This window comes from Strix aluco, chromosome 7 (genome assembly GCF_031877795.1).
Source record: "Strix aluco isolate bStrAlu1 chromosome 7, bStrAlu1.hap1, whole genome shotgun sequence".
NCBI classification, from domain to species: Eukaryota; Metazoa; Chordata; class Aves; order Strigiformes; family Strigidae; genus Strix; species Strix aluco.
Window position 1 is genome coordinate 14,615,374 of NC_133937.1, and position 14,022 is coordinate 14,629,395.

At 40.4% G+C, this 14,022-nt stretch overlaps 1 long non-coding RNA gene across 15 annotated transcripts in view; it reads right to left on the bottom strand.

Annotated features, from left to right (window-relative positions):
- Positions 1–8,262: 8,262 nt before the first annotated feature.
- The window catches only part of LOC141925843 (uncharacterized), a 173,546-nt gene continuing 167,786 nt past the window's right edge, over positions 8,263–14,022 (bottom strand). For 13 of the 15 annotated variants that reach the window (XR_012623958.1, XR_012623954.1, XR_012623957.1 and 10 more), the window contains 3 exons: positions 13,798–13,927; positions 9,911–13,458; positions 8,263–9,317 (listed from right to left, as the gene is read on the bottom strand). This is a non-coding gene — a long non-coding RNA (uncharacterized LOC141925843). The remainder of the gene's footprint in view (positions 9,318–9,910; positions 13,459–13,797; positions 13,928–14,022) is intronic. The other 2 variants (XR_012623956.1, XR_012623953.1) reach the window with 1 other exon arrangement.

Sequence of the window (14,022 nt, forward strand, 5' to 3'; positions counted from 1 at the left end):
TGAAGCTGCTCCAGCTGAATGAGCGTGCACCTATAGCATGGCCTTACTTGGCTCTCTTTTGTTCCTAGACCCTGTTTCTCCAGTCGTCCCCACCACGACACATGCCATTCACTGCTGTACTCCTCTGTGGAGATGAAGCCCATACAGAGTGGACAGCATGCTTCACTCCCAGGCACCACACCAGAAACAAAAGGACTTGCATTATGTCAAAGTTTGTCTCCCAACCTGAGGCTGGGCAAACAGCACCTCGGTGGGGTTTGTGCCCTCAAATGTCTCCACATTTCATCATGCCGCACAACACACTTCCATGAAAGCAAACTGTATTTGTACCATGCTGGTGGCTGTCAGTGTGGTTTCTCATCATTGTGGGCACTTTGAACCAAAACATCTCTTTTATATATGTGTGCTGAAGTCATTGATGTTGTCACCAGACAGCCCAGTGAGGCTCACAAGTATGTATTTTGACCCAGCTAATCCACTCCAAAGGGCTGAAGCCCAGAGCATTGTGGATTCTATTCAGCACAATTCAGTTAACTTTTGGTCCTGGCTTCCCTCTCTGGTGTGGTCACCTGGGATTGGGGGTGAGAGCATTTGCCTTCTTGGTGTGATTGATTCTTCCAACCTAGATCTCCCTGAGCCCTTTCCTGCACTCAGCCCCTGCACATTGAAATAGTGTTTCCAGACATATTCTAATGAGGTCAGGAGGATGTAAGGACATCTAAGAACCAAAGTAAAAAGATTTTTTCTGGACCAGCACTTCTTTCCAACCTCTTTTGATATGTCTGCATTGAACAATAAAACAATGCTGACCTAACCACAGTAGTCTTCAGAATTGAGTCTTGACCAAAACTTTATACAGTCCTTTATAGCTTGCATATCTCTTCACAGCTCTGAAATATGCAGGACCGATCATAAGTAAGACTATGTCAAGAGTGGAGAAGTCGAGCCAGATATTAAGAAAGATTATTCTATACATAGATCTACAGAAAATGATTCAGACTGATTTTTTTTGTTTAGATGTGAATTGTGAAGAGTTGGTAGGTAGCCGTGATGTTTATGAGCTATTTATGGCCAACTTGTGACATGTTTTGTTGTTTTATTTAAAAGGAAAACCTCAATGCATTAAAATATGGCAGTGTAGGTAAAATTGTCTTAGGCATAATTTTTGTCACTGAAAATGTATTCTTACATTTCAGCTACTGTAATTTGGTTCAAAGGAATACTGAAAAGGTAAGTCATTCTTTCAGAGTAATTATTTTTGTCCTGAGAAGCTGTGAGGGTTAAATTGTTAACATACAAGTTTTTTGAAATATGCATGTGATATATTAATGAACCAATCCGTTCCCCCAAGGAGCCATTTGAGTTTTAGCTTTTTAACTACTTTTTTTTTAATTTATATTGAGGAAACAATCAAACTCTCATCTGGGACTTTTTTCATTGACATCAGTATGATTGCTTTGGGCTTTTATAAAGGAGAATTAATTAAGGGCACTGATTCATGATTGAATTGGATTCAACTTTAGTGGCTAAAGATGTTACTGCTGAGGTGATAACCTCAGCTCTTCTGAACCTGAGAGGAGTCATGAACCAGAGACCCCTCCTGGAGCAGCTCACAGCCTAGCATGTTAACATAAATTGAAATCAATGGCTGTTGGAGTTAATACACCGTGCTATGAGCTGTGATGGCCCACGAGCAGAGAAACTACCTCTTCTGCCTACCCTGCCACAGTAACTTCTGCCAGAGTGGTGGGATGGCCATCAAGAAGTAATAGTTTTTCAGTGGTCCAGACCCTTCTGTGTCTTACCATCTAACTACAGTGTGAAAAGCTGGATATTAAATATCAGGCCGAGTTGGATTTTTGTTAGACTTCAGCATCCACTAGGCCTGGCTAGTACAACTAGTCCGGTTGATCTCAGGAGGAGTTTTGTGGAGGTTTATGGCTCTACAAAACAATAAGCTAAATTCTGTATAATTTTACTTTGAAATAACCAGGCAAAAGATACTCTTCCCAGCTCACATCACCATTCCCTGCACAATAACTATTTTACGCATGATTTTAACTCAGAGGTGGGAAAAGAGCCAAGAATGAGTTCCCAAGGCATACAAAACCTTTCTGAATTGGAGCATAATACTAGGAAAAAAGTGCACATGCAGATGTGGATTCAACTGATCTTCAAGGGGACGTTTGCTTTTGCAATCCTATTCTCATTTCTACAGCTGCTGGTGATTAAAGCCTAGACCATTGTAGCTACTGCCAGTAAAAGAAAAGCCTAAATTTAAGTAGTGTCTCCAACAGGGGCAAAATTGAAAACAAGGTGCTAGTGTCTGGTTGTTAACACCTTAGACAAAGACCAGAAATACAGCTAAAGAATTTTTTGAAGTGAAGAAGACACTTTTCATCACAGAAGAACATTAAAAGCACAGTTCAATGTCAGTTTAAGTTAATTGTGAATTTGTCAAAGTTCAGTGAAGTAGGTTCTGCAGATTTGCTTGGAAGAAAACAACATGTGATTATGTTTTTCAAATGTTTCTATTTTTGTTTAAAACTCAAGTTAAATATCTTCATAATGAAGCAGGAAAAAGACATCCAAAATAAACTAGATGTTTTAGGTACTTTTGAAGGGGAGCAGACAGAGATAGGGACCTTTTTTCAACTGCTTTTGTTTTTAGACCCTGACTTGTACACATATGAAGTACCAAGTTGCTGCAAGTTGTGCCCCTTTGCCATTTGTCTCAATTTCTGACAGTTTTATGATACATACACAGCTATTTATTATCTTAGCTGAATTTGGCCCAGAAACTTCTACAGGAGATTTCACCTGATATCTGCAGACTGCATTTGATCTCATACCTGCCATGTAGTCGTTTCAGTAAGAATATGTGATGGCAAAAATGTACAATGTTCTTATAATTAGGCATCATAAAACATTCGTAACCACTAGTGAGCTGTAATTTAAGAACCGTATCGCAAAACTCACCCAGGAAAGCATCCTCCATCATTCTTCCTAGCTCACACCAATTTCTGTCAGGGATTCAGATCAGGTGTGGGACTGATTTGTCATTATCTTATTAACAAGGGCAACTCTACCTCTGCTCATTTTACAGGGAAGAGTGAAGTGGATGAGACACAATTTAGTTCTAACTCATGAATGACCAAACCACCACAAGTCTGTTTTTGACAGCTTTCTCAAGACTGCAGTTAAGGACTGTTCCCTGGGTAGTCTTGCATGACTTGCCAAACTTAATACCACTCAGGCCATGGGATTAATTTTAATTTAAGAAATCTTTAATGTTTTACTGTTTACAGAGGACTGCACCCATAGCAATCATGTTTATATCTGCAATGAGTGATGATGCAATTCTTATTGCTTTCCTAGCAAATGAGGAGAGGTACAAGGAGTGGCACTTCATTTCTTATTTTGGTTATGAGTCATCACCTCTTGCCTTAAATACTAAGGCAAGGTCTCCCCATCGAAGAAAAATTTGCTGTAATTGGGAAGGTAGTCAAGCCTGAAGAGAAGGCTTAAATTGATAGTTATGAGGGGTTTAAATAATCCCCATGTTTATGAAGCCAAAACTCCTAGAGGAGATTATATTTTCCTTCTCTACAGCAAGTGTGAAGTTTGTTGAAAAAAGCAGGGACTCTACTGGCTGAGAAAGGCCATTGGGACCACACACACACCTGTGACTCTGTGATATCTCAAGGGATCAGAAAACTTCTTGGTTTAAGCTGAAAAATCAAGACTTCTGTTTCTCTCCTCCATCACCTAAATTACAAACAATTATAGCAGTTACTTCTAGAGCTGCTAATTCTCAGGCTTCTGGAAACAAGCTACCACTATTCTGAAGCAGAGAGTATACTTTGGCTTGATAGACAGAAGCCCTGTAGGATCCGGTGCTTGTGCAGAGCTGTAGACTAGAGCCAATGAACCAGCTCATCCACAGTGCAAACCCATACTAAGCTGTGAGAAAGGCAGGCAGGATTGCTGATTCTGATTTATACCATCTGAAGAGCTGACCCAGAAGCTGGGGTAAATGGGCTTGATCTAGCAATTCCCAACATCCTCACACTCCAGCAGTATTAACGATCAATTAGGAGGCACTTTGTTTCCATACCGCAGCAGCAATAGCTTTAGCCCTCCCTTGAAAGGGCACAAGAGGGCAGAGGGCAATAGTAGAGCAGAGAGATGACAAAATAAAGTGGGGAGAAACCAGGGACTTTTAGGAACCTAACTGCAAATCTTGTAACAAAAAGCAATTGGACAGAAGGGACTTGGTTTCAGATGTAAAGTAAGCTAAATAGGTGAAAGAGTTCTCTTTAAACTGTCATCATTAATTTAAGCCAAACTTAATTAAAAAAATAAACCGAAACAGCTGGGTGTAGGAAGTGGCTGGCTGACCTCAGTGCTGGGGCCGTTTTCCTTTTCTCCTTTTAAACTATTGTTCATCAGCTTCTACTTAAAGCAAACCAGAACCGTCAGACTAACCACAATCAAAACCATAGGGCTTACTTGCATCTAATATTTCTCTCTCTGTTATGACATCCATTAAAAGAAAGAAAAGAGTATCATCAGAAAATCCCTCTTACACATTCACATGGTTACCTGAATGAGAGGACCAGTGGAATATTTAAAGCCTCGACAGCATCTTCTATTCCAAAGGATCCTTGAATGTGTTATGATATTTGGAAAACCCAATTTCTACTCCTTGTAAAGTTCTGAACAAAAGCAAAAATACTGCTTCATCCCTGCCTTTTACCCTAGCCATCCTTCGTCAGATTGAGATACGTAGTGAGCTTTTTGGGATAGGTACCATCTTATGTTGTGAATTTTCAGAGCCTCTCCCCCTACATTTCTACCTGGTTTATTCATGGAAAAATGCAGTACAAATACATGCTAACAACTGAAAGGGAGCCTCCTTCAGTTCCAGATGGAAAACAGTACACCATTCCTCTGGAGGGTAAAGAGCATCATACAAAGCATCCAATTTACCTGATCCCAAATAGTGGGAATCTGATAAGCCTGCCACAAAAACTTTTTAGTCTTAATGTCACTCTGCTAGTCCAGCCCAATGCTGAGTTCATTCCTGTGCAGCTATCACAGTGGACCCCTCTCAGAGGGAAGGTCTACTTATGGCTCACCTACTATTGATTTTCTGTTGTAGGATGTCCAACAGAACATCTGTTTCTATTTGGAAATACTACAGTGTTATTGAAACTCATCAATTCTGTAGTAGGAGGAGATTACTAACATAAAGCTCACTCTTATACACTTCAAATACAGATCAAGTGATAGTTTCTGAGAAGTTATTCCACAGGTAATAAACTACCCTTGTGAAGGAAGCAAGTCTCTCACCTTTTTTCTTAGCTGATAGTCATCAGTGCCCTAAAACACATCCTTTCTACCTCAGTGGGACTTACTAATATGCCTGAAGTTAATACACTTAGACCCATATTTTGAGAGTCTGAAAGACTTATAGAATCATAAGATAATCATCCTACCTTTGCAGGGCTTGTCTTAGCTTAGTTGGAGCAGGTATCAGAAAGCCAGTCAGGAGCAGTTATGTTTTACCCCACAGAGACCAGAACTTGAAAAACCATATAACACCACACACAAAAAGCAGGATGGACTGATGTAATTTTTTGTGGTAGAGAGAAACCTTAGACTCATTCATCATGGTAACAAAATGGTGGTTACATCACAGCTCCTGCTGCAGAGGGGAACGCTGTGCATACACAGATGCCATGTACAGACAACAGATTACAACATTTTTGCCATATCTTGGTAACATATTGCCACACTTTGGAATTTCTGAAGACAATTCAAACCAAATATCCTAATTTGCCCAACTTTGATTTAATTTCAAAGTTGGATTTTTTTTTTTTTTTTTTGGTTCACTTATGTCTAGATTCCTAGTACCACTGTAGCAAAGCACGATTTTTCTGGTGGTTTTGTGCAAGTTCTCCATCCCTTTTAAATTAGTCTAGTTAATATATTTTTATCTCAGTGACACTCATCCTCCCAGCCCACTGCCATGAGCTACCTGAGTTGTCTAATGGCTTTGAAAAACCTGTCATATCTGGATCATTTCACACATTTAAAAGGACCATCTATCAATTCACTGTTAAAAAAACCCACATCAAATTCAAACCCATGATAGTTCCATCTGTAGAAAGGAAATGGTGATCTGCCCATCCACAGGATTAAAGTTACCCCATTTCTTTCTGTATTTAACTCCTAAATATCAGCTGTAATCATTGTGGATGCACTCAGAAATGTGCAAGCCATGGCAATGGGTCATGGTGATGGAAACAGGAGTTTATGTTGTAAAGGGCAAAGTGTTCCTCACTGCAGCACCTGGGAATGTCCCACTGTGGGTTGAGGGAGCACTTACCTGGTGAAATTGCTGGGTTGGATCACCACTGGACAAGTCCCAGAGCTTCTGTCCCCTCAATGGCAGAGGGCAAGAGCTGGGATTTGAGCCACCTGAAAACCTTGGTTTTGCCTGGTCCTTGCAGCAGGGGAGCCTAGGAACCATGAGATTAGTGTCATGAGCTGCCTTCCCAGACTCTGCAGCACCTAGCTTAGTTGAAGCAGTGGCAGAAGAAACAACCGTGGAATTTTTCTCTAAGAAGCTTTGAAATCAATATTCTAGTAAGTCATTGGAGTCTAAAGAATAAACATTGTCCTGGGAAGAAGCGATTTTTTTTTTTTTTTTTTACTCTTTGACACGTTAAAATGCAAAAACTGCAGTGGAATTTACTCTGTGGTGACACATTCTAGCAATGAAGCAGTCTCCATTAATGCTAGTGTTTTTCTAATTACAGCTATAAGTAAGAGTTAACCTCCATCCGGATTCAAAATGGATTCCATGGACTATCAGGTGCATAGGTGATGTAATGCAGAGAGATGAATGCAGCATTATTTGCTTCATCATACTGACTTACAACTTGGGGATTAATTATTGCATTTTTTTTGCCATGTATGGGAGCAGCCATTTTCAGTCATTTCCAAAATGCTAAAAAGAAACTTGACAGCTTCTCATTAGATTAGAATAGACAAGCTGCTTGAATCAACAATGAAATTTTATTAGGGATGCTCAAGTATAAAAACAAGAGCTTTTCATTTTGATATTGTATACTTTACACAGTATTGATTTTCTTTTATTGGTTTTTAATAAAAAAGTGTAAGTGTTTTTCCAAATAGTGTAAATTAATTGTTATTGTGCCACAGAAAACAGAAGACTGCACCACAGTAATTAACATTTCCTGGCAAGGAATCTAAGCAAGCTTGCTGCTGAAATGGGCTTTAAAGCATATTTTGACAGTACCAGAAATGCTAGCATATGTCTGTGAGGTGGCGATGTGGCAGGCATGGCAATCACTTTAACGACTCAGATAGAAGCAGATGCCCTCCTGGGTATACAAGGCCCCATGTCCATAAGCTCAGCTAGGGAATGAACAGGCTACCAGCCCTCCTCAGAGGATCTTTCCACAGCTGTCTGATGGCAGCTGTGTGGATGAAAGATTGAGTGTACCATTCATGTACCAGCTACTTAGGAACTACTTTCACCAAAGTGTGGCAGTACAGCCACTATACCTTTCTGTTGCCTTGAGTTCTTGGCATCCACCCATTATCTTTCGTCATATCTGAGTTGCCCTCTTTAGGCAAAGGGGGCTTCTTGGCTGCTTGGCACACACAGAGGTCCTCATGCCTGGCTGGAACTGCTAGGCACTGTCATGAACTAAGGAGCTTGGTCCTACCAAACAAGGGGAGATGGAAAAGCACGTACAGCAGGTATGTCCAGTGTCAGTGGGAACATGGAAACTGAAGGGAAGTGCCTCCCTCTCCTCCATGAGGCACCTTTAGCGGACTTGAGCAAACTTTGGTAGAATGAAGTCAATGCACCCAACCCCTATAAGGATACAGTAAGTAAGAAGGAAAAAAAAAGGCACCTTCTTTCTATGTAATCAGTAAGGAAAGGGAGGCACAGATAACTAAGCAGATTAATTAGCAGCTGGGAGATTAATACTATCATGTTAACTGCTGCAACTTAAACACAACACAATCCCTTCTTTTGAGACCATCTAAGTTACAGAGTAATTATAAGCTATGTGTTACAAGAAAGAAAGCTCTCCTTAAATAATTTAAAACACATCAAGTGACAGCAATAAATCAATTAATAAAAAGGAAAGTTCTATATACCTTTTTATCAGACAACCAAGTTTTCTTCTTTTGTACGGAGTAAGTTAAAAAAAAAAATTTAATCAAGTAAATAACATTTTATCTTAGCAAAATGGCTCCAAATCAGTACATCTGTAGGAAAACAGGAGCTGGTCTGCATATAACCTCAGACAGAATGTAAAAACTGCTGAAGACTCACCCTATAGCTGGAAGTATTAGTGCACATCTTCATTCAAAGGAAACTCAGTATGAATAGAGAATGTTTGCAGGAAGGGAGAGCCCAAAAAACCACTGACTGCTGTAACCATCCAGGTCTTTGGACTCAGCTAAGAGAACAGGTAAAACCCACCCTCTAACTCAGGAATCAGCATCTTTTTGCATCTCAGGCACCTGGTTTATATATCTTGTCCTAATTTCCTGTGCCAGGGAACCTTAAACTATGATTAACTACTTGTTAGTTATCAGGTGAAGACCCTATATGTAGGCAGAAGCTGAAAGACATTTTGTAACCAGGCAGAAGATTGCCATAATTGTGTTTTATTTTCATTGGAAGTGATATAAAAGTTCAAGTTGGTAGTGTTTTATGTTTTGTTCAGGGATAACATGAATAGGTAAATCTGATCTCTCACCTACTTTTCCCAAAAGTGTAAATAAAGCTCAGGTTATTTTTGTATACTCCACCCCACCACCATCTTTCCCTCTTGTGCAGATCTCCATGTGAGGGTCTTGCTGTGGCATGCAACCCAGACTAAAAAAGATTGCCCGTATGCTATTTACACTTTGGTACATGTCATCCAAGCAGTACTGATCTTTTTGTAAGAGTACCAGTGTGGTTCAACTATCTGGAGCAGAATTCAGTTCTGGGGTGTGCTAGAGGCTCCTTTTTGAAGTTTCTATTAAATGTGTTTCAATAATTTTGGACAATTGAACTAGATATTTGTATCAAAATAAAATTCCGTGGCAAGGTAGTATTTTACTATATAATCTTCCTATCTTCAAATGTTAACTTTTGCATATGAAGGGCAGTTGCTGGTGTACACATATTCCCAAGTAGTTCGGACATCCTGCCTGTCAACTGTTTAGAGATGATCCCAAATCAGACTCAGATTCCCAAACCTTGAAATTTTGGATACCTTTAAAAATAAAGGAAAAAGAAAATTTTATTCCATCAAGCTAGTATTTATATTAATAAGTTATAATAAAAACCTATTATTTATGAGTACCATTTTCTGCTCTCAGTCAATTTTCCAAAAGCCCTGCTACTGGGTGAATAACTCAGAAAGCTTTAGATCTGAAAAACATGGGGTATATGAGCAGCTGGCACAAATGAAAGGAGTTTTGAGCTAAGAATCTGACATTCAGATTTTTGTCTCTTTTTTCATGTAGCTGTATTCCATAGCAGGAGCCTAAATCTGAGAAATTAGCAGCCAACCTCTTACTGATATCAGTGGAAGACTGAGATGAGCAGGGCTGCCTTCGAACAGGCTTGATAGAAGTCATCTGTCACAAAAGTGACAAAAAGTCACAAGCACATGAGCAAGACGAGACCTATATGGCAAGAGCAAAGCAATGGGTGGTTCTAACTCCACTTGCTAGAGCACTGCATGATCACAACTTGCCTTAAAGTTTAGGAAATTGTATTCCAATGGGCTGGTACGAAATATATCTATACTGTTAAGTGGATTAAGACATTATGGTGTTAGTCATGCAGATAAGGCTTTGTTACCCTTATGGTGATCTGTAGGAGAAAGAATGTTTGCCTGCAGAGGAAATAAGACAGTAAAACTGCTCTGCTCTTGTACTGCTGTGATTCAGTGGTCAGGAGCCATTTCCACTACTGAAAAGTTCAGGTCCAACAAAAATCCTCTGGCAGTCTTAGCTGGTGACTTCATGATAGCTTCAGACAAAGCCTTCTGCTTGAGATAGGACATGAATTGAAACAATCTGGTAAAGAAAAACATTGAGTCAGAATTCAATAGTAGTGCAAATTTAAAAGTCTCCCCCCACCAGACATATTTTAATGAATGCATAGTTACAGGGTCACTATGTTATCTCACTTTTCTTGTGTCATTAACTGAGAAGAGAGTTTTAAAAAAGTGTCCCCACAGAAATCTTATTCATATGTTTTATTATATGCTCCAGCACGGGCACCACTTTAGTTTAATGGTGTGTTGGATGATGGTACAAATTTATAGCCAAAGGTTTACATCACAGACAGCTGGAATGAATAACAATAAATTAATTTAAAGTGCTACAGAAGTGCTCCCCATAGTATGCAGTGCTTATGTGCTCAAGGCTAATAATTTATAAATGCACGTCTTTTATAATCCTGATCTAAAGTCCTGAAAGCAGCTAGTTAAAAAGCAGTCACATGACATAAATTATTTTTATTAATATTTCAAATGCATGATTAGGGTGGGCACCATGGTCATTAGCATTAGATAGCTTTCATTTATGACCAAGTGCAATGAAGCAATAGCCAGAGACAGAGAAAGTAGCTAAGCAATGGCACAACAACCGTTGGGAGACTGGGAGTGGTCATATGCTGCTGCTTCTTCCTCATGATTTTTATATGCTAGTAATCATCGCAACTATAGCTGTTTCCTTTCCTTTTGCTGGTCTGTTGTGTTTATCACATTAGTTACTCATAAGGCCTGAAGGATAAAAATATGTGCTACTGAGTGCAGTCAGAAGCAGGTGTGCTTCTCCATGTGGTTTTCCTTCCATCCCTGGACACTGAACAGCAGCAATGCATAATGCAGTGAGCGGACTGGCCAAAGGATGGCATAATGACTTCCCTCATTACAGCAGCAGCACTAATTTAAACACTGAGCTAATACTAAATTTTCATACAAACTCTTGCTTGGATAGGGTAGGTTACTTTAAACCATTTTACTTGCTTTGAGAGGACACCACCATTCTTGGCTCTGTGTCAGGAGATTAGAGGGAAGTCATGCCTCCAGGCAAACAAGTATTTGCAGAAAAGCATTGTGGAGACTAAGGATAAGGCCAGGCCACAACCTTTTTTTGGGGTGAGGAACTATTTTTTTTGCTAGTGTAACCCAATATCTAGCTGCAGTCTTCTCTACTGAAAGAGTATATTCACAATTACCGGTGCGGGTAAAAGAGCAACTAGCTCAAATAACTTGGGTAACATTGCATCTTTTTCCCCACCACAGTTCTCAGGCATACCTCACTGCAGAGATGTCACTTATCTTAATACCACCCTTATCTTCTCTAGGCAAATTTGGCTGCCTCTCCCTTTTCTTGGTGAAAATAATTTACTTCTTAAATGCAGAGTCATTAAGCTGGGGTTATAGAAGGAGTCTTTAACACTGAAAGAAGGATCATGAATAATTTCTGTGTCTCTCATTCTGGGCCATTGCCATATATTAGACTACACATTTGAATCCTGACAGATTGAAAAAATATGTGCCACAAGCAACACCATTCACTTCAGTGGTTCTTCTAGCAAAGCAAGTGGAGTGAGACACAAAGTGGGTAAAGTATCATGGTCTGGTCCCTCCATTCCCTCTTTAAAGAAAAAAAAGAGCTTTCTGCATTACACAGAATGCAAACTTCTAAGTGACCATTTGCGATTAATTTTTTTAATATCACAAACCTCTGCAAACTCATACTCTCTATCCTCTTCCTTTCAGGCTTTGAAAGTACTTTGTAATGTAACACATTTTTCCAGAGGTCAATGGGGGCATATTTGCATTTTGATACATTTTAAATTTTTGCCTCCAGCACGCCATTGAAATGCACTGTGCTAATCAGAAGCAAGTAATGATCTCCTAGATACTTGAACCGGGTGACTAGGCATATAAAAGCACCTCAAAATGCAAAATTAGTGAGAGCAATACACAGTATAAATAAATAAATAAAAAAAGGGCAATGATGCTGGCAAAAGCAGTTTGGATTTGTAAACTGAGAGTTCTGCCTGGAATAAGCAGCTAATGTGTTTATGTGGACCACTGAAGTGATAAGGGGATTCGAGGGGCTCCGGCATCAGCCGGCTGCACTGATGGACTGCGGGTTTCTCCGAGCATATCATTTGTACGTCAATATACTCAGATGATGCATAAGCATTTCTGAGGGCTTTTTATACCGTCAGCGATACCTCGTGCTCTGAATAACCCAAATCCAAGATTAGGCAGGATCTAGAAAAATGGGGCAGTCCCCAAAGCATGGGTTTATCTGTGTGGAGGTCTTTCATATTTAGCACTAGTGATAGGTTTACATTCAAATATGCCTGCCCCAAGGGTGGTGGAGGTGTATGGGAGAGAAAAAAATCCAGAACTCAAGAGATTATTTAATTTTTAAATATTTTTTTTTTAAGCGTGAATATCTTTGACAGACAGTTGCAAGTAAACATGAGCACTTCCTCACTAACCACCGCATCAGAAGAAAAACTCCTGACAAGCAGATGTTGCTTAGGCAGTGATCGGCTAGGCAGCGTGTGTGCGTACGGGGGAGAAGGATGGAGATACAGCCAGGCAGCGTATGTATTAAGGCACTGTGGTGAGTGTGTGTGGCTGCAAGTGATGGCAAGTGTGTGTGTGAAAATGACACATGAGCAAAACCGAGCTGCTCCAGTGAGTATTTTGTACGTATTTTTAAGAGAAGGCAATGAGAAGAAGCCAGGGAAGAAAAACTGAAAAGACGAGGTAGGAATGACCAGGCGATTGCGTGGCTGGGCTAACAGCAGTGCAAGGTAAGAAATCTAGGCATCAGGGAAATCATTTAAAGCCATATTGCTTCGCTTTGGAGGTGAGAAAAAGCAGATGCACTCGGCTACCATGGAATGGCTCTGACAGCAACTACAGCCGCTTGATTTTATTTATTTATTTTTATTTTAACGAGTTTCATTCGCAGAAAGCCCAGGCTGTAAACCCAAACCAGCCTGCGCCCCCCACTGTGACCCCCTCTCCCCCCAGCACCGGGAGCGGGGATCAAAGCCTGCCTACAGCAGGGCAGCCCCTTCAGCCAGCCAAGTGAACCCTCAGGCAACGCAGGAAAGAAAGGGGGAGAAAGAGAGGGAAGGAGGGAGGGTAGGGGAGCAATGGCTGAAATTCAGCGGCTCTGGCCATTTCCCGGGAGCTGGGAGCATTCGGAGGCGGCTGGGCAGAGCGGGAGCAGAGCCCATCCATCTCGGTCGCCAGACAGCGGCCCTTCGTCGGGAACACCGCCCGGCCTCTGTCCTCAGCGGCACACAAAGCCAGGCGACAAAGCAGAGGAGGAACCAACCCTGTGTGCTGTCAGTCCTTGCATCTAGAAAATACAAGAGGAATTAGACATGACATGGGGAAATATTTTTTATATTCTGTAGAAATTTTATATTCTGCAGGTTTTAATATTCTGTAGGAAATCCTGTGTTTTGGGGGAAAGAAAGAGGGGTGTTTGTCTACATGGAAATACTGTCAGGTGTTTCCTGTGCTGCTTCCAATGAAGAAAGCACTGCATCAGGTAGGGCCTTGCTCTGTAGATTTGTCCAGATACCTTAATTCAGCCAGTCCTTCATATATTTTATCCAATGATATAATTATAGAAATAATACAGAGACACTGTGGCTGAGATCTTCAAAATATTGCTTTTGTGGAAGCCAGATACCTGTGAAAGTCTGGCATAGGTCACTTAGTCACGGAGTGAGCCTGATTGTCAGCTGAGGTTTCTGAGTCTTCTTCAGATTCAGATTTTTTTCATGCAGTCAGCTTATTCACTGTGAAAGGTGTTTTCAGATCTACAAAATTCAGTGCAAACTTCATAAATAGTTATAGCTATGCAGTTCAACATTTTCTAACATTAAAAATGTTTATTTTCCATTTAAAGAGGAGC